The following is a 27,706-nucleotide window of genomic DNA, read 5'->3' on the forward strand; positions in this document are numbered from 1 at the left end:
AGGAAGTGTGAAGAACAAACAGCATCTCAAAGTCTGCTCACACACATTATTGGAGTGCCTTTGAATACAAACAAAAGGGGGCTGGTGGTCTCACCCTAAGACACCATGGCAGCTAATGTGGAGGTTTCCAACATTTCTAAAACGGAAAAAAATGACAACGTGCCCGTCAGCTGTGGCTTACATTTCTATACAAAGTATGATACTCACAGAAATGTGTAAAATGGTTAGTTCATATCCAAGTCTTTCTACAATCTCAACAATTTAATTCTTTTATTAGTTAACTTTTCATACATTTATGATATAAACCAAAAACCAAACCCATTGCCGTTGAGTTGATTCTGACTCATAGTGACCCTACAGGGCAGAGTAGGACTGCCTCATAGGGTTTCCAAGGAGTGGCTGGTGGATTTGAACTGCCGACCTTTTAGTTAGCAGCCAACCTCTTAACCACTGCTCCACCAGGGCTCCATTTATGATATAGCCCTTACCAAATTTCAAGCTTCCTGTGCTTTGTATTCCACTGTATCATCAGGGTGTCTGTTCAATCAACATAGGGTAGATGATTAAAGGCCCCTCGGAAGCCATGGAGATGAATTCAGAACTCTTATGAAGCATACAAGTGTTAGAGACAGTAAGGAATCATCTTTTTCTACATCAATAATAGGACAGATTCATGTCTTGCCCTGCCTGCAGTTAAGAAGTCAGTAAGTTTAGGTGAATTTTATGTTGTAAGTATAGCCTTCCTTAAGATGAGGGGATGAGGTTCTTGACTTTAGGAGGTCCCTACAAGGCTTAAGATTCTTTTGATATCTTGTAAAAGTTAGTTTCACATTCTGTGTGAACAAACGACAAAGGCATCCAGAGCCCTGTGCAACTGAAGGCAGGGGAAGGCAAGACAAAAAATTGAAGAGCTTATTAGCTGGGCTGCAAAGAGTCATCTTGCAAAGAATTCTTACATAGTTCCTCATATCTTAACTTTCTTCTGTCAGAGAGAGATTATGGAATCTTTTAAAAGGACAACCTATCTGGCACCCTGTATAATATCTCTTGATCTAGTCCTGTCCCATAGCGAGTTCTGAAGGAAGATAAGGCCATCTTAAGGGCCAGCTGTAGTCCTTAACTGAAAGAATTAAACAGTGACCAACCATACACCCACCACCTAGATTCTACACTTAACTTATGGCCAAATCTGCTTTACCCATATTCTACCCATCTATCCACTCCTCTTTCCATCCATCAATTCATCTTATTTTTTGGATGCATTTCACAGAACGGTCTTTTAGAACAAAAGCCTGATTATATCACTCTTCTACAAAGACTTTACATTTCATACTGAGTAAAGCCAAAGTCCTTACAGGGCTGTAAATGATCTGGCTTTATTACTTCTCTGACCACTTCTCCTACCACTTTCTTCCTTGCTCACTTCTGGCATCTTGCTAGTCTCTGAACATGCTAAACAAACTCCAACCTTAGGTGCCATTGCTCTAGCTGCTCCCTCTGCCTGGAGCTTCATCAGATTATCTATTTAACTCTCACCTCCTTTGTTTTTTTTTCCTCAAATCTTAATCTTCCCAATGTCGCCTACCTTGACCATTCTAATACTGTATCCTGTACACCCCCATCCAACTGCTATCTGCCAACCTGTAATACAGGTCTATTTTTTCTCTTTCCCTTAGTATTTATTCTACAATATTTACTTATGATGTTTGTTTGTCTCCCCAGCCCTACTCCTTGAAGTCAAGGGTTTTTGTTTTGTTTGCAAGTGTATCCCAAATTCTCAGAACAATGCCTGCACATAGCAAATCCGCTGAGGAACCCTAGTGGCGCAAAGAGTTAAGTGCTCACCCTAATTTGCTTTTGATGCCTCCTGTGTCATTCAATTTTTTGCCTATAGAATCCTTCAATATTGTAACTTGAGGCTTGATGTTTTTCTTCAGTTCTCTCAGCTTGAGAAATGCTGAGCATGGTCTTCCATTTTGGTTGTCTAACTCCAGGTCTTTGCACATTTCATTATGATACTTTATCTTCTCAAGCCGCCCTTTGAAATCTTTGTTGAGTTCTTTTACTTCATCATTTCTTCTGTTCACTTTTGCTACTCTACATTTAAAAGCAAGTTTCAGAGTCTCTTCTGACATCCATTTTGGTCTTTTTTTTTCTTTCTTGTCTTTTTAATGACCTTTTGCTTTCCTCATGTATGATGTCCTTCTACAACTCATCTGGTCTTCAGTCATTAGTATTCAATGTATCAAATCTATTACTGAGATAGTCTCTAAATTCAGGTGGGATATACTGAAGGTTGTACTTTGGCTCTTGTGGACTTGTTTTAATTGTCTTCAGCTTCAACTGAACTTGCATATAAGCAAAGGATGGCCTGTTCCACAGTGGGTGGTGGGCCTTACTCTGACTGATGAAATCAAGCTTCTCTATCATCTCTTGCATATAAGCAAAGGATGGCCTGTTCCACAGTGGGTGGTGGGCCTTACTCTGACTGATGAAATCAAGCTTCTCTATCATCTCTTTCCAGAGATGTAGTCGATTTGATTCCTGTGTATTCCATCTGGCGAGGTCCACGTGTATAGTCACCATTTATGTTACTGAAAAAAGGTATTTGCAATGAATAAGTCCTTGGTCTTGCAAAATTCTATAATATGATCTCTGGCATCGTTTCTATCTCCAAGACCGTATTTTCCAATTATTGATCGTTCTTGTTTCCAACTTCTGCATTCCAATCACTAGTAACTATCAATGCATCTTGACTGCATTTCTGATCAATTTCAGACTACAGAAGTTGGTAAAAATCTTCAATTTCTTCATCTTTGGCATCAGTGGTTGGTGAGTAAATTTCAATAATAGTCGTATTAACTGGTCTTCCTTGAAGGCATATGGATATTATCTTATCAATGACAGAGCTGTACTTCAGAACAGACCTTGAAATGTTCTTTTTGACAACGAATGCAATGTCATTCCTCTTCAATTTGTCATTCCTGGCATAGCACACCATATGACTGTCTGATTCAAAATGGCCAATACCAGTCCATTTCCACTCACTAATGCTTAGGATATCGATCTTCAAGCCTTTCATTTCATTTTTGACAACTTCCAATTCTCCTAGTTTTCATACTTCGTACATTACACGTTCTAATTACTAATGATGTTTGCAGCTGTTTTTTCTGATTTTGAGTTGTGCCACATCAGCAAAGGAAGGTCTAGAAAGCTTTACTCTATACATGTCATCAAGGTTGACTTGACTTGTAAGAGGCAGCTCCTCCCCAGTCATGTTTTGAGTGCCTTCCAACCTGAGGGCTCATCTTCTGACATTATATTAGACAATTATTCTACTACTATTCATAAGGTTTCCACTAGTCAGTTTTTTCAGAAGCAGATTGCCAGGTGCTTCTTGCCAGTCTGTCTTATTCCGGAAGCTTTGCTTGAAACTTGTTCACCACGGGTCACCCTGCTAACATCTGAAATAACAGTGGCATACCTTCCAGCATTACAGTAACATACAAGACACCAGAGTATGTCAAACTGATACATAAGTAGTAGATTAGGTACCATGTATTCTACTATTTTAAGTATACCACCTCATCTAATTTTCATGATCACCCTACAAGGTAGGTGGTGATATCCCAATTTATAGATGAGGAAACTGAGGCTAACAGAGGGCAAGTACCCTACCTCAGGTAACACAGTAGTGAAACTTGGATCTGACCATGTCTAAAACTTTTTCAATGGCCCTACACGATTCTGGATTTTCTTTTCTCTTTTTGAAGAAAATACACAAAATATTCACTGTATTCTTTATAGAAGAATTCCAGGTAATAATGCAGGGGGAAAAAAAAGAATTAGGAGGAAAAAAAAAAATCACTGTCTTGCCAAGCCTTATGAAATCATGTAGGTAGACACCAAGTATCAATGGCTGCTAAAACCACTCGAAAGGGATTAGACTGATACCATCTCAATCCATTACTCAATCCTAGCATCACTAAATGTGGGACAACCAGACATTATGTGCCTTGTGATATGCACATCATCACATAGAAAGCATCCATGCCTAAAAAATTTACCTTGAATATAATCAATCCTCTAGTTCTAATTACCAGTTTACTAGAAATATAGGGGATAAGAAAACAAGTTAAAAGACACCATGAAGAAGTAAGTAGTCAACCTGCAGATCATTTCTCGTGACAAATTTCTCTGACAAATGATCAAAAAAAGTGAGGGAGTGAGGGGAGAGGGAGACAAGGCAAAGAATGTTTGGGATAAAAGAGGCTTAAGCAATATAATAGCCAAATGCAATGTGAGGACTTTGTTTAGACCCTGATTCAAACAAACCTTACTAAAAAAGAAACCTTTGAGATAATCGGGGATAGATACTAAGAAATTATTTTATTAGTTGTGATAATGGCATGATGGTTATTTCTTTTTAAGGTCCTTATCAGTTAGCAATACATATTTAAGCATTTACAGATGGTATAATAATTCTGGATATATTTAAAAATACTCCAGCCCTTCCTCTCCCTCTCCCTCAACAAAAAAAAAACAGAGGAAACAAGACTGGCAAAATGATTCACTGCTGAAGCTGAGTATTGAGTATATGAGTTATTTTATATATATATATACACACACACACACACAACACACATATATAAACTATATGTCATACTATAAACACACTTGTGTATTTTTGAAAATGTCCATAATTAAAAAAAACAAAAAACTTCATACAAAGCAAAAGAATATAAAAATTACCCAGAATCCTATATCTTTGAACAAAACTATAACATTTTGATGAAAATGTTGAGTATGTAAACATATAAAACCAAAAAACCCAAACACGTTGCCGTCAGTTGATTCCGACTTATAGCAACCCTACAGGACAGGGCAGAACTGCCCCATAGGGTTTCCAAGGGGCGGCTGGTGGATTCAAACTGCCAACCTTTTGGTTAGCAGCTGAGCTCTTAACCACTGCACCACCATTTAAAAACAAAATTGAGACTATGATACACACATAGCTTTTCTGTTTTCTTAATAAAAATAAAAGCATTTCCCATGTCACTGAATATACTAAGCAGGATTTTTATGATTGATGGTGTTCTAATGTATAGAAGTAGTATATTTCATTTAACTGATCCATCATTATTTAAAAATCTAAGTTCTTTTTTTTTAATTGTACTTTAGATGAAGGTTTACAGAGCAAATTAGTTTCTCATTAAACAATACACATATTGTTTTGTGATACTGGTTGCCAACCCCTCAATATGTGAACACTGTCCCCTTCTTGACCTTGGGTTCCCCATTACCAGCTTTCCTGTCTCCTCCTGCCTTCTTGTTCTTGCCCCTGGGCTCGTGTGCCCATTTAGTCTCATTTTGTTTTATGGGCCTAATCTTTGACTGAAGGGTGAACCTCAGGAGTGACTTCAGTACTGAGTTAAAAGGGTGTCCGGGGACCATACTCTCGGGGTTTCTCCGGGCTGTCGGATGAGTAAATCTAGTCTTTGTGAGTTAGAATTTTGTTCTACATTTTTCTTCAGCTCTCTGGGACCCTCTATTGTGATCCCTGTCAGAGTAGTCAGTGGTGGTAGCTAGGTACCATCTAGTTGTGCTGGACTCAGTCTGGCGGAGTCTGTGGTAGTTGTGTAAGTTCTTTTTTTTTTTTAAAAAAAAAGCTATCTTAAACAATCTTGAAATAAACAACCTATACATATATCTTTATGTAAGCCTGATTATTTCCTAATGACAGATTCCTTCAAGTGGAATTATGGTGTCAATGAATATGAATATATTTAAGGCTTTCGTATATTTTTTGGATATATATAGGAACAACAAAAAATAACGTATAGGCTCTGGAATCAGATTTGAGTTTAAATCTTAGCTTGGCCACTTAACGACTGTGCTATCTTGGGCCTGATTTAATTTTTCTGAGCCACAGTTTTCTCATCTGTAAAAACAGATGTAATATAACCTCTTCGTCACAGGGCTACTGTGATGAGTAAATAAGAAGCAATATAATGTCCTTAGCAAGTATTTAGCACATAGTTAAGTACTAATAAATGCTAATTATTATTAATAGTGAGCACAAATTTCCCAAGTTCACTGAACATGCTGTCATCTCCTTTTGTAATCTCCCTCTTCATGATCCTTATCAATTTTTTTTTCTGTCATAAAAGCAATCTATGGTCCACCACTGTAAGAAATTTATAAAGTTCAAATCAATAAAAAGAAGAAAAGCAAAACCATCCACAATCCCACACAAATAACCACTGGTAACAATCTGGCATATCTCCTTCTAATCTTTTTTTTCTATGCACACAAAAAATATGATTTTTTAAAATACAAAAGTAGGATCATATTGTATTACTTTTTAAAAATTTAAAATAACTTGTGAACATCTTTCTGTAGTATTATATATTCTTTTACATTATTTTAAGTGCTCAAATAGAAACTATTTTATATAATGTTATGATTTAAGCAATCTCCTATTGCTGGATGTTTAGGTTATTACTGTTTCACTATAACGTACTCTGTCGAAGTGCTTAGAGCTTTATAGGGGTGGTCTAGAAAGACTGCTTCATGAAGGACCCTCAATTTTGCATAGATTCTCTCTCTTGGGTTAATCTATTTTTCCAGAAAACAGTCCTTCTATCTTCTGTCTTGAAAAGCATAGGCAAGTCCATCAGGGTTCTGTGTGAATGGGGGAAGGGGGTCAGAGATACATAGCTCAGCTCAGCACGCTGTCTCCAGGGAATAAATTTTTAGTCTTCTGCAGGGGAAGGTTTGGGTATCTTACTACTTCTCATACAGGTTTGCAACTAATCCTATGTTTAGGCCCACCTACCTACTTTCTGAGGTACCTGATGATTCCAATTCTTGAGCCTTTCTGATGTTCTGTAGCAAGAACCAACCTGTCTCTGGATTCCCATTACTCTCAGATTTCCATCTCTCCTGGTGTGCAGTCAAGATAATTTGTTCAATCAGCTGTGTTTTCAGGTTGAAAACTGTTTGTATGTTTATTGGCCACACATATGTATATGAGACAGACAGACACAGAGAGACACAGAAAATTATTCCTGTCCTTTGCTCAATTTTCTACTAGGATGAAAATATTTATTTTTAAGAGCTCTTCACATATTAAGGATATCAGCCCTCTCGTATACACTGAAATTTTTTTCCCCACTGGGAAATCTTCATCACAGGGTAGAGACAGAAAAACAACAAAACAAAACAAAAAAAATAAATAAAAGAAAACCAAAACAGTTATTTGCACCATTAAACCTTAATGAGAAGTCCCCTTCTTCAGTTGTAGTAAGTCCAGAAATCTCAAGGGGCAAAAACAAGGGAACATTACACAGGAAATGGAAACAAAAACAAAACAAAGATTAAAAACAAAAACAAAAAAACTTCACAACTGCCATCAGGTGTTGTCAATTTGAGGTTTTACTCAGGGATAAAAAAAATCCTTAAGAAAGAGTACGAAGCACTTATCTATATGGGATGTCAGTCATGCTTGCCAAGTTTACTGACATTGTTTTTGCTCCTTCCAGGATGTGAAAAGTTCTTGCATGGATGTGAAGAGTAGGTTATATTCTATTCTGCCTCACAGACTTGCCAGCCAAGTTCTGATGCCAGAATCTTTACTGTTAGTGACAGGTGGTATGCATGCAAGCAGCAGAGAGAAAACATCTTAATTTTCAAGTTATTACGTTGAATTCACAGTGCTGGCACTTGGAAAATATTGCTTTGACTCATTATAAGAACAAATTTACAAAAAGAAAAAAATAAAAATAAAAGCAAAGAATAAATATGAAATAATACCATATGCCTTCTTCTAATAGTGACTACATCTTTCAAAGAAAGGGGAAAAGGAAAACACTGGCCTGCTGGAATGAGTACTGTTCTGACCAGATATTTTATAACCAGTTGCCCATTTCAGAAAAATACAGCTACTCCTTACTTATCAACTATCTCGTTATTTGACATTTCACATTTACAACAATAGTAAAAAATCTACTATCTGACTATTTTGTGCATTAATGACATACATCTGACAGTAACGAACGGTGAGGTGCAAGCGGAGAGTAACACTGGCTGTGATGGTTCCGGTTATGTGTCAGCTTGGCTGGGCTATGACTCTCAGTGGTTTGGCAGTTATGTAATGATGTAATTTGGCAGTTATGTAATGATACAGTCATCCTCTATTTTGTGATCTAATGTGGCCATCCTCCATTTTTGCATAATGACCTGGTCTTTGGAGAGCGGGTATAATTTGACATTTTAATTAGCATTAGTAAACACATGTTTCCAGATCAGGGTGTTGTTCACTCAAAACCTATTGAGCTGAACCATTCGAACTGACAATACTGGACCACTTCTGACCAACAAAAATAAAAATTTCATATGGTTCAACCTAACACAGTGAGCTAAGTATTATCAGATATCAAAACACTGAAAACTGGATTTATAAAGTAAGACTTTCAAAATGAATATAGAGCGTGATTTCAAATGGTAAGTCAATTCTTCCATACTAAGGCCATGTAAACATGCACACAATTTCTCACAAAATATAAACCAACAGGTATTCCTTTTGCGAAACACAAATAACTAGATCACCATGTTACCATCCTCAGGCTCTGTGAACTTGAAAAATCTTTTATTCGACCTTCAATTATAATATTTAAGAGAGTCTAACAGAGTACTACTTTTGAATCTGTGCTTCTTGAGAAAATGACAGGCTAGGTTAAAAAAGGAAGGTCAGTAAACTCTAACTTAATCAGAAAGTCCAGTGCAAACACACAGAGCTCGTGCCCACCTTTACCATTTTCTGTGGCTGGCATACATCTGTTACATCTTACCGTTGAACAGAGATGCTTTCTGCTCCTCTTAATATCTTTTAAACATAAAAGATTAAAAACTTAAAATGCAGAGTTTTAACAAAGTGATTGAAATAGCCACTTTGTAGAGAGTAAGTTTTGTCAACCTTTAGTTTGGCAAAGTAATATTTTAGGGATAGTACCTTTTTGACTCCACTAATGAAGCAATTCCTCCTTTACAGAAAACAAGCCAACAACCATGCCAACCTTTTAAAATTTTATTTCTTTGGAAAATACAATTCTTGAACTTGAAGTTTAACAATATGGCTGCAAAAATTTGGAAGCAACACACACCACTTTATGACAAGGTTTCTCCTTTGCTCTAGCACAAATCCTCTGAAGTCTCAATCCCCAGCATAATGTCTCCCAGATGTCTCAACTAGTTGCCATGCCAACTAAAGCAGCTTAAATTAAATGAGGGCCTGAAAAGGCACCTGCATCACTCCAGGTCTGATGCACATTAAATAAAGCTCTCTTGACAGGGACTCAGAGGTGCCATTAACTTGAACAGCAGCTATCTGATTATTGTTTCTGAGTAATTTAATGAGGGTCTCCAAACAAGAGTAAAAATGGGGTGCTCTTTCCCTCTCCTGGTTCTTCTAAATGGGACAGCCTCTCCAACAGCTGGTGCACACACTGGGTCAATGATTTTGCCATGGCCTTTTAAGTTACCATTGGGCACAGATAAAATATAGAACCAAAGTTAGGGCTTTCAGGAGACTATTAACAGATTAACCATTTTCCCCTATTGAAACTCGTCATTAAAAATATGATCGTTAAAAACACACTGTGCATGGTATGTCAACCTCAGAGTGATTTGAACAGCACTGCTATAAAATAAATTACTGCTGATTGCAGCAATTAGTTAAGTAGCTCCATGAAATATGGATTTGAAAATGTACTGATGGGCCTCAAAAAAACGAATGATGCAAATGAATAATTATAAATGCATAGGGGGGCATGGTGACGCTGATGTCTTGGTTCCCAAGAAAAATAACAGTATCTCTGTGTTGTTTTAAAGAGCTAACTTAAAAAAAAATTTTTTTTTTTTAAATATTAACATTTCAGGAGTTTCTTTATAACAGGTAGAAAATGATCCTTTTTGCTGCTTTCTGAAATATTAGTCACTGCAGAATGTCATTTAACAGAAACAAAACATTAGGCTCAGAGAGATTATGTGATTTAACCAAGGTCACACTCTCTATTAAAAACCCAGGACTAGCTTTGGTTTCCTGACTCCTAGTCCAGTGCACTCTCTAACCCACAAAACTGCTCCCAATAGGACCTTGGCTATTCTTGTTTCTTAATCAAGCATCATCACATTTTGCAGATTACTATGAAACGCACAAAAGCTGTACTATGGGCTATGAGGAGGAGAAAAGGCTAACTTTTTTTCAGAGTGCACTATGTACCATTTTAGGAATCCCTGAGCGGTGCAAACAGTTAAGCGCATGACGACTAACTGAAAGGTTGGTAGTTCAAACCCACCCAGAGGTGCTTTGGAAGAAAGGCCTGGTGATATGCTTTTGAAAGGTAGCAGCCTTGAGAACCCTATGGAGGGCAGTTCTGCTACAACACCTGAGGTCGCCATAAGTCGGAATCAACTTGACGGCAACTGGTTTTTATGTGTCATTTTTTATTTCACCTCATTTAATCCTCATAATACCTTATTTGTAACTATTCCTACTGAAGGCTGGGTGAGGTTAAGCTGCTTGACACAGAGCTTGGGTTCAAACCTACGTTCTGCTCATTCTGAAATCTGACCTCTTCCATGAAATTGTTGCCTCACTTTGTTTACTATTAAAAGAGAAAATTAAATTCACCAGACTGCCATTACTCGCCTGTTGCAATAACCAGGTTTCAGGCAAAAATCAGAAATGTACCACTGCATTACATGATGTAGCTTTTAGAATCCCTCCCTCATAGTGTTTCCAAATGGGAAGTTGCTCTCTTTTCATTCTTCAACAAAAATTTTGAACAGCAGCCTGTGCCAAACACCATTCTAGGCACCGTAAATGTAATGGTATACAAGGCAGCCACTGCTCTCACTGAGTTTACAGCCTAACAAAGGAGAGAGACAAGCAAGCAATTCAAATAGATTCACTCAAAGATTTCAACAATGTTATGGCTGTTAAGTCTCTTAAAGCTCCTTAGGCACTGCTTTGGAACTGAATATGCCAAACTTGTCATTATAGACGCCAACAGGAATAAGAGAAACAAAGCAGGACAGACAAGATATATTCTTCTAAAGAGATAAATCTCAAAATTATTAGAATTGCTAAATTCCCATAACTAGAGACTTAAACCTTTTAGTTAAAAATGTGAGAAACCATCAAAAAGGATTTCTTCAGCTCCTACTGAATTTCTAAAGTAGATGCATACACTAATTGGAACTATATCTATTCTCTATAAGAACACTTACATACACACTCACGTTTGGCTTCCTAAAATGGTTCACCCTTTTAAACCACACAAGAAATAATAAAAATAAAAGCAACCGACATTGATTCAGTGCTCAGTATGTGCCAGGCATTTTTCTAAGCACTGTATTCGTTTCTTCTAGCACCTGAATTTTAGTCTTAGTTCTGTCACTGGTAGGCCACAACCTCAAATAAGAGATAATCGCACAGTCTGCTGAGGGATTATTCTCAGTTTGCTGAAAATATTTTTGAGCCTACTATGTGCCACTTTAACATAGGTCACCTCACTTAATCCTGGTAACAACTTGTGACTATTTGCATGTAACAGATCTCCTAAAATGGAGGTGAAAGAATGTCAGGCTGAGAAGCCACATAATGATATACCATTTTGCCAAAAATTAAAAAAAAAACACAAAAGTTTTAAAAATTATAAGAGGTAAATTTTTCTACCTCAGACGCTCTTGGCCTCTGTCTCTTTACATGTCCCCAGTATTCACTTGATTCAAGTCTTATTCCTTTCACTCTCCTTTAGTCAAATACAAAACTAAATTCAACAATTCAACAAACATTTTTCCCTGCACCTGTGAATCATACGGAACCCTGGTGGTGCAGTGGTTAAGAGCTCGGCTGCTACCCAGAAGGTAGTGGTTGGAACCCACCAGCCGATCCTTGGAAACCCTATGGGACAGTTCTACTCTGTCCTACAGGGTTGCTATGAGTCAGAATCAACTCGATGGCAATAGGTTTATGAATCATATAAGCAGCCCTGGTGGTTAAGCACAATGGTTAAGCACAATGGTTAAGTGCTCAGTCGCTAACCAAAAGGTTGGTGGTTCGAACCCACTGGCCGATCCAAGGGAGAAAAGACCTAGTGATCTGCTTCTGTGAAGATTACAGCCTAGGAAACCCTACCGGGCAGTTCTACTCTGTCCCATAGGGTCATTATCAGTTGGAATTGACTTAACGGCACACAGCAACAACAACATGAATCATATATGCTTACCTTATTATTTGTTGTGTTTCTTGAATAGTTTTATATCCCCTATTATTTTTTAAATGTATGAGGGAAACTTAAAATATATATATATATACATATATATATATACAGTTTTTAATGTTCCCCTAATCAATTTTTAAGTTCTGTCATAAAATAAATGTATATTTAATTAACAGGGACCCCCAGCTGATTTTGTGCTGGCGGGGGGTCGGGGGGGCAGCTGCACTAGTGGCCTCGACTGAAAACAAACAAACAAACAAAAAATATGTCCGAACCAGAGATTGCTAGAAATATAGGAAAGGCCTTTGGTGAGAGGTCAAATTTGCAAAAAGTTTGGGAATCATTTAAAAAAAAAAACCTGTTGTTGTCGAGTCAATTCCAACTCATAGTGACCCTATAGGACAGAGTAGAACTGCCCCATAGGGTTTCCAAGGAGCACCTGGTGGATTCGAACTGCCAGCCTTTTGGTTAGCAGCTGTAGCACTTAACCACTATGCCACCAGTGTTTCCATGGTAATCATTATATATGGTAAAAAAAAGAAATAATCTCTACTTTCTACTAAATGAAATCTGCCACAGATGGGGTATTTAATTTTTTTTGGTTATAATCTTTTTCTTTGAACAAGGAGGGTTTAAATTTTTTTTTTTAACCTCTTTTATTTAAAAAATTTGAGTATTAAAATAATGGAAGCACCTCACCATTACGGGGTTATAAATTCAATCTTAACCACATGACATTCTTTAGAATAATACATGCAGTGTCAACAGCTCAGTCATCAGTGTAGTGCCCAAAATATAATAAGCAGGATATTCTGATAGACTCCCATGAAAGTTGCTGAGGCAAACAATGTTTTTATGGAGGACAGAGTTCGAAGCACAAAGAAGCAAGAAAAAAGGAATTTTCTGAGGATCAATAAAAAGAGCTGGGAATACATTAAAAACACTAGAAAAAATAAGAGATACAAAAAAAAAAAAAAGATACCAGAGAAAAGAGTTTAGAACTAAAAACAGGTTTGTACAATTTTCTCTGAAGAAAAAGGCTCATGGGCAAGAAGACTAGGGAACTAATCTAGAGCCTGGCAGCCAACTACATCTCAATGGTAAGCCTCCCCGACACCTCGCTCCAGTTAAAACAAATCTGAACTATAATCAATATTTGTTTAATCCACCTCTGTGATGCTGCTTCTATTTCAGGAAGTAATTTAAGAATGCATGATAATCAACCTCATGCCAGAAAGCCTGACTACCCCAACTGTCAAAGGTAATTCTGCAGAAAAAGCTATACAATCATCACAGAAACAAATGCTGACATCAAATTCTGACCTTCAATTATGAGTAAGATGATTGAGTCCTTTTCTGTTTTTTAGGAAGTCATGATTACTCAAGCAGTCTCGAAGGCTGCAGGACCAGTGCCAACAGCATCTTTGTTTAACCATCATCATTAGCATCAATAAATACTGACTGGGTACCAACTGGGTGTAGAGAGCATGCTAACTTGATGACAAGGCAAAGAGAAAAGGCTGATGAATGCAAGCCAGCAGTCGAATGGTTAGAAAAAGACTGTGAGTGACATGTGAAAATCAAGTAGAACGGATAAGCAGGAAGAAAGCAAAAAGATTTTAATGTACATGGACACAGAAGCTTGGCTGAAACAAAGATTTAAAAAAAGCTGATATTTATTGCAAGTTTTCGACGTGTTAGGCATCCAGCTTTAAATTTATTTCACCTCATCTACTCCTAATTACTCTAAGAACTAAGTCCTATTATGATTCCTATCTACCAAATGACTGAAGAGGCTAAGAGACGTGAAGGAACTAGCTAATGATAGTAGCTAATATGTGACTGAGGTGGAGTAGGTGTTCTTAATCCCTACTCCATCCTCCAAAAGATGAAGTAAACTTCAGATGAAGCAAAATCACAGAAAAAGGTAAGGACAAAACAATTCTACATTAGAAGGCAGAAGGTCAGAGAGACGATTTTTAAAATGAGTTAAACGGATTGAGGCAGTGGGAGACAGTGTGGCGTAGGCTTTGGAATAAGTAAGACCAGGGTTAGAATCTCAACTCTGCCACTTCCAAAGGTAACAATAAAACCCACTGCCATCACGTGATTCCGACTCATAGTGACCCCACCGGGTTTCTGAGGCTGTAAATCTCTACAGAAGCAGACTGCCACATCTTTCTCCCTTGGAGCCAATAACACTCGTAAGAATAGGCAATTTAAATTAACTTCTCTGAATTTGTTTCTGCATTTATAAAACAGACACAATAATATCTACTTCACAGGGTTACTGCCAGGATTTAGGTAATGTATGGGAATCACCTATAAATAAATGCCCGGCACAGGAATGCGCAGCAGTAGCTGCTACCATTATCATCATCATTATCAAGGAAAGGACGAAGAGTACTAAGTTTATTAAACATCAATATGCCAGGTATTGTGCCAAATGTCTGACATACATTAATCCATTTATTCTTTCCAACAGCTCTGCAAAGATATTATCTTCACTTTATAGTTGAGAAAACTGAGGCTAGGGAAGGAATATCAAATAACTTCCAAGATTAAATAGCTAGTTAAGTGGGGGGAGAAAAATCAGGACTGCCCAATATCAAAGTCCATGCGTTATCAAAATGTATGACTGCTCTGACTTCTTCTCAACATTCCCCCCCATGGGGAAGGGGGGAAGAATATGAATATAAAAAAGGAACAAAAATCAGGAAACCAATCAAAAAAAGCTCCTTCAAGTAACTGTGATCTTAAAAGGAAACATCAGGCAATCTCAAAAGGACAACACTGCCAAAGAAAGAAAAATTATACTCACTTCTTACTAATGGGGTCTGGAGTTTTTTTTTTTTGGCACCAAAAACAATATCATGATAGTTACATTCCTTCAAATTTCATTCACAAGGATAAAAGGCCTTTTCTTAGACTGGGAAAACTTTTCTACAAGGCATCTTATTTTTGAGAAAACTAAGGTTAGTTTTGGACAGAATGTAAATAAAAGTGCTAATCTCTGTGAGACTTCTGGAACATCCACACAGGGGACTTCTGGTTTGGGTAAGCGCTTCTAGTAACCTGAAATCTTTCTCCATCTTGAGCTCAGGATGGTAAAGATTAGGTATCAGACTGCTATCCTATAACTAATTAATATTCCAGAAACCAGCACATATCCAAAAGCAAAAACAAAAACAAAAACTTTGCTTAGCTCATGCAAATTGTATTTCCTTAGGAAAAATACCACTTTGACCCAATCCTATTTTCTACCATTTAGTTCTCTTGCCTCTAAGTGATGTGTCAATAAGAGAAAAAAACTATCAATTAAACACCTAACCATTAAACCCATCATCAACTGTATCGTGAAGTGCTCTTGATTAATATTTAACAATGATACTATGCATATATTATACAGAGAGCAAACTGACCTAACAGCAGCATATAAATAAATTGTACTCTCACTGAACACAGACTTGTGCTAGTATGCTCTAGGTCTATTAAGTTCCCCGAGGTACTGCTCTCAAATAAATTGAGTTGGTAGCAGGAGACTCAGCTGGCCCATGAAGTGGCTAAAAACCCCAGTGCTTCCCCATATCCTCCAATTAAGGCAGGTCTGATATATTTAGTTGCTTCTGAAACCTCTGAGTCTTCATGTAACATGTGCCTCCTGGTGTCTACCAACCTTTAAAATATAAATAAAGCCAGAACAGTGGAACATGACAAAAAGATCAAATAAATACCGTCCCATGAGCTCCTCTAAAACTCTTACACCTGAGTTAAGTATGTCAAGAGGCTAATAATCAGAAGGTTAACCAGAAAGTTAAGCAATTCAGGAGAATGATAATGGGGTTATGAGGCTTTTCAAAAGCTCAAATTAGGTGTGGCTTTGCTGTTATTCAATATTATTCTCTAATAGTTGGGAGGTCCATTAGCATTTCATTCCCACCAGCTGGGATGTTTTAGAGATGTCTTTTTTAATGGAGACGTGAAAAAACAAGATTTAAGCTTTAGTTTTTTGTTTTTTTTTTCTTCATCGGGAACACAGGTGTTTCAAAAAGCTGGCACGAACAAGTTGCTCTAACTATAGTGACTCTCTCTTCAAAGCAGATGGAAAAAAAAAATCTAATTGTGAGTTGGAACTTCTAACAGTTCTTTTAAAACAACCCCAGGATTTGCTATACAGCAAAGCCTAGGTAATCTCTGTGAAGCAGGAAGGGCTTTTAAAGGAGCAAAAAAAAGACAACTGACTACTACATGATGTAGGAAGGGGTGGCTCTTGGGATCTCAGGCTGAAGGAGTGAACTGTTTCATATGTTTACAATTAATAAGGTTTGGGAAAGGCAATGGAGCAGTCTCTGGGTGGCACAAATAAGTGCTCAACTACTAACTGAAAGGTTGGCAGTTCAAACCCACCCAGAGGTGGCCTGGTGATCTGCTTCCGAAAGGTCACGGCCTTGAAAATCCCATGGAGCATTTCTACTCTGCACCCAGGGGGTCGCCATGAGTTGGAACTGACTCCATGGCAACAACAACAAAGGCAATGGAAAAATCAATAAGAAAGATATAATATGGACATGGAGGCCTGGTGGCACAGTAATTAAGATCTTGGCTGCTAACCAAAAGGTTGGCAGTTTGAATCCACCAGCTGCTCCTTGCAAACGCTATGGGGCAGTTCTACCCTGTCCTATAGGGTTGCTGAGTCAGAATCAACTAGACGAGCAAGGGCAGTTTTTTTGTTTTTTAATATGGATGCAGTCTGAATAGAAGGCCTGGAGGTGCTAGCAAGCTGTACACTAAATATATTTTCTGAGGAGAAGAGACAAGGCAAGGGAATATGAAGTACCAAGGTTAATAACCCATTCTTCCTTGGTTAATTTAATTTACTTAAAAAAAAAAATCCTCTCTATAAACAGGTTAGGTTTGGTTCTGACATTTGTGATGAGTACTTGCAATGTCATCTGTTGGTAGTGGGCAGAACATACTTTAACTGTGCAGCAGAAAGTTCATAGAGTTTCTACTTTTTAAGTTCTACCTCATCTATAAGGCCTTCCCTTACTACTTTTATAGCACTAAGTGCCAGGCACTGTCCTAAGTATGCATGCATACGTATATTCCAGTTTAATCCTCATAATAACTCTATGAGGTACCATTATTTTCTCATTTTATTAATCAGGAAACTGAGGCAGAGAAAGGTTAAGTAAGTTGCCTAAGATCACACAGGTAGTAAGAGGCAAAGCTGGGATTCAGATTTAGGCAGTCCGGTTCGAGACTACATGTTCTTTACCACTACAATATATTTTCTCTCTCTTACCTCAAGCTAGCAAGAGTGCTGGCTAGGTAGGCACTGAACCAATCATGAGGATTTAAAAAAAAAACACAGGATGAGGATCTTGTTCCCAGTTCATAATGTGACAGGAAGTCACTAAGCTCAAGATGACTACAGTCAGTTAGCAGAACTAAGGGATGACAAGAGTATGGTGGGCTGAAGGAATGGAGAAGGGGTCTGATTTTAGTGCTGTTGTTATTTTGACTTCAATATCCAGAACGTGTATGGGAGAAGTCATATTTTTCTCATCCCTCAGAGAAAAAAAAGATAAAAAATAAAACTGATCTATTACACAACGTTCAGAGTCAATAAGAACTGCGGGAATTTATAAACCATTAGGAATAAATGCTTACTATTACTATTAAGGTGTGCAAATATATCATAATAAAGCACTGTTAAACAAGCACCTTAATAATAGAAGGTGAACCATTCTGGACAATTGAAGATGTGTGTATATCTGAAAATTTGGGATATTGTTTTATATAGAAAATTACCAGTTAAGTACAAAAACTTTCACCAGCTACAGTCCACAACAGTAGCAGGCTGCCCTGGCCTATTCAACTACACTGAAGTCTGAGAGCACATTCAATGTTCTAAGGGCAATGAGCTGATGTCCTACTGAAAACTATTAATGATATGCTAAAAGCTTTCAGAAAGCAAAATAAGGGTATTTAACTGGTTTTGTTGGGTTGGGAGAAGAAAATGGAAAATCTGTTATATCAAATTATTTCCTACAGAATAGATATGGACAAAAAGCTTTGAAAACCTAATTTTAATCCCTAAACCATCTTTACTGATTTTAGATAATGGAAACTTGTTATTTTTTTTTTTTAATTTCATATTGGACAGAAACCAATGCTAAGCCAAATTATAAAAAAAAAAATCTTGCAATATTAAATATTTATCAAGTAGGCCCCATGTTGGTCACAGGTCTACAATTTTTTTTTAAGACTCTTATCTTTGTGATACATGGTGGAACAATTACGAGAGTCAGGTGACTTTTCCAAAGGGACACAGTAAATTTGTGGTCTAATAAATTGTCGTACACAGGCACCCAAGTACCCAAGACACCCAAGCCATGATTCTCTAATATGAAAAGTCCAAGATGTTATTTAAGTCATGCTTAAATACACTATAAGCATTAATGCTGAAATCCTGCCATTCTGTTTGAAAGGACAAAGGTCCACATCTATAAATTTATGAATCTCTTTCCTCTAATTTTTTCTTGCAAAATCAGGTCCACAGAGCAAGGAAACTTTAACCTAGATCTAAGATATGTAACTGCTTGATCTGAAATAAAAATGAGGGCATTAAATAGCATGGATAATGAAAATCGGGTTTATGGATATTGTTGATTTCAAACAATGCTTTCCACATGAAAGAAAAATAGCACTGCATCACAGAGAGAACTGCTTTCTCTTGTAACAAATGGTCAGCCCTCAATCTCATCATCTTCTTTGCAACAAAAAGCACAGGCGCTTTTGCAACTGGGAAAAAAATCAGTGTGTGCTTCAATTAGAATCACTGACCTTTTCTGAAGCATGCTTGTGCTTCTCTACAGAAATCAATGGAACAAACGGTCACGTTAAAATGTTTGAATACAACAATCTCTTTCCCAGGCAAAGGCAAAAGCAAGGGCAAATTCTTTTTTTTTTTTTTAAAAGTAACTCATTTGGTGTATAGCCTGTCAAAAATTAAAACTACCTCAATTACAACTTAAAACTGACAAAAAAAAAAAAAAAAAAAATCAATTCTACCACGATAAAAGAAAAAAAGCTGGGAAGCTGTCGTTCTATATACTCTGTTACAGACCAGAAAGCTCCACTGGCTGAGTCCTTGTCACTAAGGCTACTACAACCATGTATGTAATAAAACAGGAAGAGCATCCTAGAGAAAATGATGTTATTTCAGACCTCAGCTCTCTTCTTCCCAAAGTACCCTGGAGAAGGCAATGGCAAGCTCTTTGTCTGTGAAATGTAGATAGTAAGAGCCTGGTAATTACTAATTTTCCATCATCAAAACCCTCCAAAGGAAATACATATATATGTAAACATAGGTTTAGGAGCCAAGGAACAGAAGCCAAATGAAATGACTGCAACAGTCACTATTCTTCTTAATATAAGAAAGATATTTGAAAGACGCACCTCTACCTAGATTAAAAACATTTTATTCCTCCAGTTTGTGATTCATGAAGGGGCAGATTCTTTAATCATCTCTTAATCCGTTCAGAAGGTAAAGGACACACATATCAGTCATATAAACTGTATCACATTTCTTACGCCAATACAAGTCTCAACACTTTCTCCAAAAGATGAGTCGTCAAATTAGATCCACTGGCCCTTCCATTAACAGGTCTGAAAAACTTACTTCTGTGTCCAAACAATCTGGTTTCAAATGTCCTTGTGCCCAATAGAATTTGAGAGCAATTTATTTCTCCTGGTCTATTGTAAAATATGGCATGAATGATGTCATTAAAACCCAACAGCAGATTGCCATCAGTGGTATAAACAGCCACAACAGCATTCCAAAGGGAGGGCAAGCCTCTAAACATGTCAAGCCACAGATGTTTCCTTACCCACCCAGTGCTACCTGTCACCCGTGGAGTTCATTTTTAGTCAGAGATTTTTAACAGACAAAGTTATTTTAAAAGGAAAAGTTCTGAAGGCAGAGAGGATTCAAAATATATAGAGGACAAAAATCAAAAGGAAGAAGAATCTAGGGAAGGTATATCAGAGAAGTCTGTTACTGAGTTCTTTTGATGATAGTTGAGAAGAGACAAAATAAGATGGTGGTCCATTTAAAGATGTCTCCTATCCTAAAAAACAAACAAACCTATTTCTCTTAAAAACAAAACAAAAAACTTGGTCTCTATTCAGTCTTTCTTCTTTCCTTTAAGCACCAAATTTCCTGAAGGACCACCTTTCACTTGCTATTTCCACTTTCACATTCATTCAGAAAATATTTATTGAATACCTATGATTTGTAAGGCAAATGCTAGAGGATTTTGGGAATGCAAAGATCGATAAGACTTCTTCCTCAAGAACAACTTCTTAACTTGCTGTAGATTCACTTTTGAAGAAACTAATACTCACCCCCAAAACATTCAAAGTCACTAATTATGTTCAATTTCAAAAGTGGTAGATTTTTCAGTCGTCATTCACAATTCTTTGTAGCTTCACCTATCTATCCACCCGCTCTTTTATTCATCAAATAATCATTGAGAATCTATTATGTACCAGAAATTGTATTAAAAGCTTGGGACTAATACAGCAGGGAATAAAACGGACAAGATTCCTATGTACACGGAACACTGCCGATCACCCCAATGCTCCTTTATTCTTTCACAACTTTTTCTCAAAACTCTCCTCCTTGGATCCCATGAGTCTGAATACTTTTGAGGGGGACTCTGACTATTCCCTCTTCATATGTATCACTGGAATGACTTTTTCCTTCCCCCTTTTAAAGTGTGTACTGGAAACACAATCATTGTTTTTGTCACTTTCTCCCCAGGTCCAATCATTTGCCAAGTGTCTTTCTGTTCTCCTTTCACTATGGTCTTTGCACCCTTCACTGCCTCTCAGTTGCCAGAGTCAGGTGCTTGTTAATTTTTAAAAGTACACTTCTGATTTTGTCATTTCTCTAAAAATCTTTTATTGGGCCCCAAATGCCTACTGAATAAAGACCAACGCCCCAACCAGCATAATTTCTCATTATTCATGCATGCTAGACTCTACCTCACTGGATTATTTGCTAACTGCTACTTACTCCCTCCACCTGGAATGTCCATCCTCCTCAATGTCACACGTCCAAATCCTTCTCATCCTTTAAGGCTTATCTGAAATGTCTTTTTCCTTCCCACAATCTCCTTATTGTTTGTTCTAACTAAAGTAGTCTCTGCTTCTTTAAAGCCCTACACCACTGTCTATATTCTTTTGGACACATTCTATCTTATATGACATTTATTTCTATACGTCTAAGACTGCTATGAGTTGGAATCAACTCGACGACAACGGGTATCTCCCCAACAAATGTATTCTGAGGGAAAGAGGCAGCAGAACATAGTGGGTTAAGAGCACTCCTGACCCACTAGGCCAGAAGCCTGGCTTCAAATCTCAGCTTGGTCATTTCTAGCTAAGTGACCTTGGACAAGTTATTTACCTCCCTGCGTTACAGCTTCTTCATCTGTATAATGGAGATAAGAGTACTGTTTAGAACAGTGCTTGGCACATTAAATTAAAAAAACAAATAATTCATCTTTGTATTTACCACAGAGATTAGTACAATGTCATACACAAAGTAATGCTGAATGTTTGGATGAATGAATAAATAAGGCTGACCAGATACAGAATAAGCAGTGAATAGGTCAGGAATTTGGTTATTCCTGGACTATTCTGCCAAAGAGCCCTGGTGGCATAGTGGTTAATAGCTTGGTTGCTAACCAAAAGGTCAGTGGTTCAAACCTACCAGCTGCTCTGAGGAAGAAAGATGTGGCAGTCAGCTTCCATAAAGATTTACAGCCTTGGAAACCATATGGGGCAGTTCCACTCTGTCCTATAGGGTTATTCTGAGTTGGAACAGACTCAACAGCACATAGCAACAACACACGTCAGGCATGGGCCTAGGTACTGGGAATGTAACAGTAAGCAAAATAGACAAAAATCCCTGGTTTGGGGAACAGAACTGTGAGAAGAGGTTATTCTTACACTCTGGGAATCTTCAAAGCTCCCAGGACATAGACTTCCAGTTCTAATACTGTAGTTAGAGAAAGAGTGCATTCCATAGGAATCATATACACTTTCCTTTTCATTTGTTCTTAGTTCCCCACTGACTCTTTGGATTCCTTGAGGGTTACAGAGCTGTTATATAACACCAGGAAATCATGCACTGTGTATTCTTACTGTAAATTATAAAATGTTAGTATAAAATATAATGTATAATACACTATATCTGGGGATGTCAGAAACTACATTACTGCCTACAAAAGATTCTAATAGGCAAAAACAGACATAGGTTATCTCACTCCCTTTGTGACAGAGATTCCTGTCTAAATATTGCCTGCACCAGCCAAATCTATCATGCAAACAGGGACACGTCTGAGAGTCAAAGGAGGCACTTACTAATAATTATACCAGACATCAGGAAAAACTCAGGACTGTCCTGGCAAATGGGGACATATGGTCATTCCATTAGACTTCTCATCTCCACTGGGTTTAGACTGTAATTGCTTCTACACAGACGACCAGCTCCACTCCTATTCTCCTCCATAAAATGCTAAGATTAATTTCCAATCCAGTAGGCATCCAGGGCTTTCTGGTAAGAGGCCTATTAATGTGCATTGTGCAGAGTCCAGAATCATGACTGAAGCATAATAAATATTGTTTTTCAATCAATTAGAATTGGCTTCTCTTGGATTAAATTTCAGTAGGCTCAAAGTCTTTAAACGCCAAACGGTTTTCATATAGAGTTTCAAAAGGAAACTCTAAAGTGTAACATGAAAAATGAGATACTTTAACATGCTAAAACTTAAGCTTAGAAAAGTACTTAAAGATTTCTCAAAATTATTAATGAATATACTTCCTGGATTGATATATTAAATTAACAATATGAAAACACAAAAGCTAGAAGATACAGAGGTCATGGTAGAATTTACTGTTCCTTCCATATCTGATCTGTCTTAAATATGTTGCATCCTGTAGGCAGATTTATAAACATTAACTATAATCTAGATAATCTTTTTTTTTTTTTCTCTCTTTCAAAACCCATGCTAAATTTCTGGTAGTCAATAATGTAACATTTTATTAGTTTCAGTCTCTTCTGGGAAATATAAATGATTAACTGCATGGTACTATATGCTGATACTTTTATTGTATACTTGATTACATCAAAATGCTCATAGACGTCATATTTTCTAAAATGATACTAGCTATTCAATTAGTTTAAAGAGACCTTCTGATTTAAAATGTCCATTAAAATTTAATTATGCAATATAAGATTCCAATTTTATAACCTTAGGAAAAAAAGAGTAATGATGTGGTACTATATGTACCCTAGAGGAATACTTAGAAATGTTTCTTTCCCCTTACAATTTAGATAATATCATAAATATATTTTCTGACTCTATGAACTGACCCCTTGATCATCAAAATATTAAAACATCCATTGGATGACAGCAATATATTCAGAACTTACCCAAAACAACCAAGCATCCTTAGCCCCTAAGGCCTGAAAGCAGTTTCTTAAAAGTATAATTCCATGATCATATATTTAAAATTCAAACTATTATCTACTCTAAAGCCTGCAAAGATACAGCAATCCTAAAATTAAAAAACAAACAAAAAATCATTCTCTAAAACCATGTGTGATGTGTGCCATGTTTTCTAGGCACTACAGAGGGAGCTGCTGAAGCACACAGACACTACACTATGTTGAATTCATATAGAAATTTGTGATCCCATTAATCTTCAATATTTTGTGTTCCAACTAATACACTATTTTTCAGAGAGGGAAACTGAGGAAAAAATTTTTTTTTCCTTTGGCTACAACAAATTTATTTGTATTAAAGGCACAGAAAACTTCCTATTTAGGATATTAAAAGAATCAGCAAAGGGAGAGCATACATGCAACTAAGGCATTTTTTACATTTTTCATTTTACAGTGTTTCTCACATTTCCATTTAATAGCCATTCTGTAACACATACTGTTAGCATCCTGTACTTCAAGCTAATCATATCATCCTAAAAAGTCTTCAGAATTCTGTGGCAGCTACAGGTATAATTCCTTTTTAAGTTAAAAGCGGTGGTCAGTTTTTTCAAACGGCACCACCACTAAAAAACTTTCTGTGTATCATTCTACATATAGCTAAAAATCACAGGACAGAAAACACAGGAGGACTGAAGTTTATGTTTGAAAGATTTTTCCATCTGTAGTCAGCTTATTACTGTGAAAGCAACAGGTGTCAATTTTTAAACCTGAAGTTAAAATATTAAATACGATGAGATGAAATACAAAAATCAAACATACAAGTAAATGATGTACCAGAGAGTCACACAAATATTTATTTTTTCCCATACAAAAATTTCTACATACATCGTTATGTGACTCTAACTGCTCTCCCCATACTGACAGCACACTCCTCCTTTCCACCCGATTCCCCATGTCCATTCAACCAGCTCCTAACCCTCTCTGCCTTCCCATCTCACCTCCAGACGGAAGCTGTCCGTTTAGTCTCTTGTATCTACTTCAGCTAAAAGACACACTCCTCACGAGTATCACTTTATGTCCCACACTCCAGTCCAATCTCTATCTGAAGAGTTGGCCTCGGAAATTGTTTTAGTTCTGGGCTAATAGAGAATCCAGGAGCCATGCTTTCCAGGGTTCTTCCAGTCTCAGTCAGACCATTAAGTTTCATCTTCTTACTAGAATTCGAGTTCTGCACCCCACCTTTCTCCTGCTCCATCTGGGACTCTCTGTTGTGTTCCCTGTCAGCGCAGTCATTGGTGGTAGCCAAGTACCACCTAGTTCTTCTGGTCTCAGGCTGATGAAGTCTCTGGTTTACATAGCCTTTTCTGTCTCTTAGGCTAATACTTTCCTTAGGTCTTTGGTGTTCTTCATTCTCCTTTATTACAGGTAGTTGGCACCAATTGATGCATCTCAGATGGCCACCTGCAAGCTTTTAAGACCCCAGATGTCACTCACCAAAGTAGGATGCAGAACATTTTCTTAAGAAGCTTTATTATGCCAATTGACCTAGATGTCCCCTGAAAGCATGGTCCCCAGACCCCTATCCCTGCTACTCTGTCCCTCAAAGTGTCTGACTGTATTCAGGAAACTTCTTAGCTTTGGTTTAGTCCAGTTGTGCTGACTTCCCCTATAGTGAGTGCTGTCATTCCTTTCACATAAGGTAATTCTTACTTACTATCTAGTTAGTAAATAACCCTCACCCTCCCTCCTCACCCTCATAACCATCAAAAAATGTTTTCTTCTGTGCTTCAACCTTTTCTTGAGTTCTTGTAATAGTGGTAATTATACAATATTTGTCCTTTTGCGACTAAATTCACTCAGCATAACGCCTTCCAGATTCCTCCATGTTGTTTCACGGCTTCATCGTTGTTCTTTACTGTTGCGTAGTATTCCACTATGTGGATATACCATAATTTGTTTACCCATTCAGCCGTTGATGGGCACCTAGGTTGTTTCCATCTTTTTGCTATTGTGAGCAGTGCTGCAATGGACACAGGTGTCCATGTATCTATTCCTGTGACAGCTCTCATTTCTCTAGGATATATTCCAAGGAGCAGGATAGCTGGATCATATGGTACTTCTATTTCTAGCTTTTTAAGGAAGCACCAAATCAATTTAAGTAGCTGTACCATTTTACACTCCCACCAACACTGTATAAGTGTTCCAGTCTCTCCACAACCTCTCCAACATTTATAATTTTGTGTTTTTTGGATCAATGCTAGCCTTGTTGGGGTGAGATGATATCTCATTGCAGTTTTGATCTGCATTTCTCTAATGGCTAATGATCGTGAGCATTTCTTCATGTGTCTGTTAGTCACCTGAATATCCTCTTTGGCAAAGTGCCTGTTCATATCCTTTGCCCGTTTTTTAATTGGGTTATTTGTCTTTTTGTTGCTGAGGTTATGCAGTATCTTGTAGATTTTAAAGATCAGTCGTTGATCGAATTTGTTGTAGCCAGAAATTTTTTCCCAGTCGGCAGGTTGTCTTTTGACTCTTTTGGTGAAGTCTTTTGATGAGCATAAGTGTTTGATTTTTAGGAGCTCCCAGTTATCTAGTCTCTCTTCTGGTGCTTGTGCATTGTTACTTATGCTTCATATTCTGTTTATGCCATGTATTAGGGCTCCCAGCATTGTCTGTATTTTTTCTTCCATGATCTTTATCGTTTTTGATTTTATATTTAAGTCTTTGATCCATTCTGAGTTAGTTTTTGTGCATGGTGTGAGGTATGGGTCTTGTTTCAGTTTTTTGCAGATGGATATCCGGTTATGCTAGCACCATTTGTTAAAGAGACTGTCTTTTCCCCAATTAATGGACTTTGGGCCATTGTCAAATATCAGCTCCGCATAGGTGGATGAATTTATGTCTGGATTCTCAATTCTGTTCCACTGGTCTATGTATCTGTTGTTGTACCAGTACCAGGCTGTTTTGACTACCGTGGCAGTATAATAGGTTCTAAAATAAGGTAGTGTGAGGCCTCCCACCTTGTTCTTCTTCTTGAGTAATGCTTTACTTATTCGGGGCCTCTTCCTTTTCCATATGAAGTTGGCGCTTTGTTTCTCCATCTTGTTAAAAAATACCAGTGGAACTTGGATTGGGATTGCATTCTATCTGTAGATCACTTTGGGTAGAATTAACATTTTCACAATGCTGAGTCTACCTATCCATGAGCAAGGTATGTTTTCCCACTTATGCAGGTCTCTTTTGGTTTCTTGCAGTGGTGTCGTGTAGTTTTCACTGTATAGATCATTTACGTCTCCGGTTAGATTTATTCCTAAGTATTTTATCTTCTTGGGGGATATTGTTAATGGTATTGATTTCCTCTTCTAAGTTCTCTTTGCTGGTGTAAAGGAATTCAACTGATTTTTGTATGTTTATCTTGTATCCTGAAACTGCTGAAAACTTTTATTAGTTCCAGTAGTTTTCTTATTGATTTTTTGGGGTTTTCCATGTATAAGATCATCACGTCTGCAAACAGAGATACTCTGACTTTTTTCCTACCAATTTGGATGCCCTTTATTTCTTTTTCTAGTCTAATTGCTCTGGCTAGGACCTCCAGCACGATGTTGAATAAGAGTGGTGATAAAGGGCATCCTTGTCTGGTTCCCGTTCTCAAGGGAAATGCTTTCAAAGCCTCTCCATTTAGGATGATGTTGGCTGTTGGCTTTGTGTGAATGCCCTTAATTATATTGAGGAATTCCCCTTCTATTCCTTTTTTTGTTGAGAGTTTTTTCATGAATGGTATTGGACTTTGTCAAATGCCTTTTCTGCATTGACTGATAAGATCACGTGGTTCTTTTGTTTTATTTATGTGATGGATTACGTTGATTATTTTTCTAATGTTGAATCATCCCTACATACC

The 27,706-nt window shown here is 37.4% G+C and overlaps 1 protein-coding gene across 3 annotated transcripts in view; it reads right to left on the reverse strand.

Annotated features, from left to right (window-relative positions):
• NLK (nemo like kinase) overlaps window positions 1–27,706 on the reverse strand; it is a 191,780-nt gene that overhangs the window by 43,517 nt on the left and 120,557 nt on the right. The window lies entirely within an intron of this gene.

The sequence above is a fragment of the Trichechus manatus genome, unplaced genomic scaffold (assembly GCF_000243295.1).
Source record: "Trichechus manatus latirostris isolate Lorelei unplaced genomic scaffold, TriManLat1.0 scaffold00138, whole genome shotgun sequence".
NCBI lineage: Eukaryota > Metazoa > Chordata > Mammalia > Sirenia > Trichechidae > Trichechus > Trichechus manatus.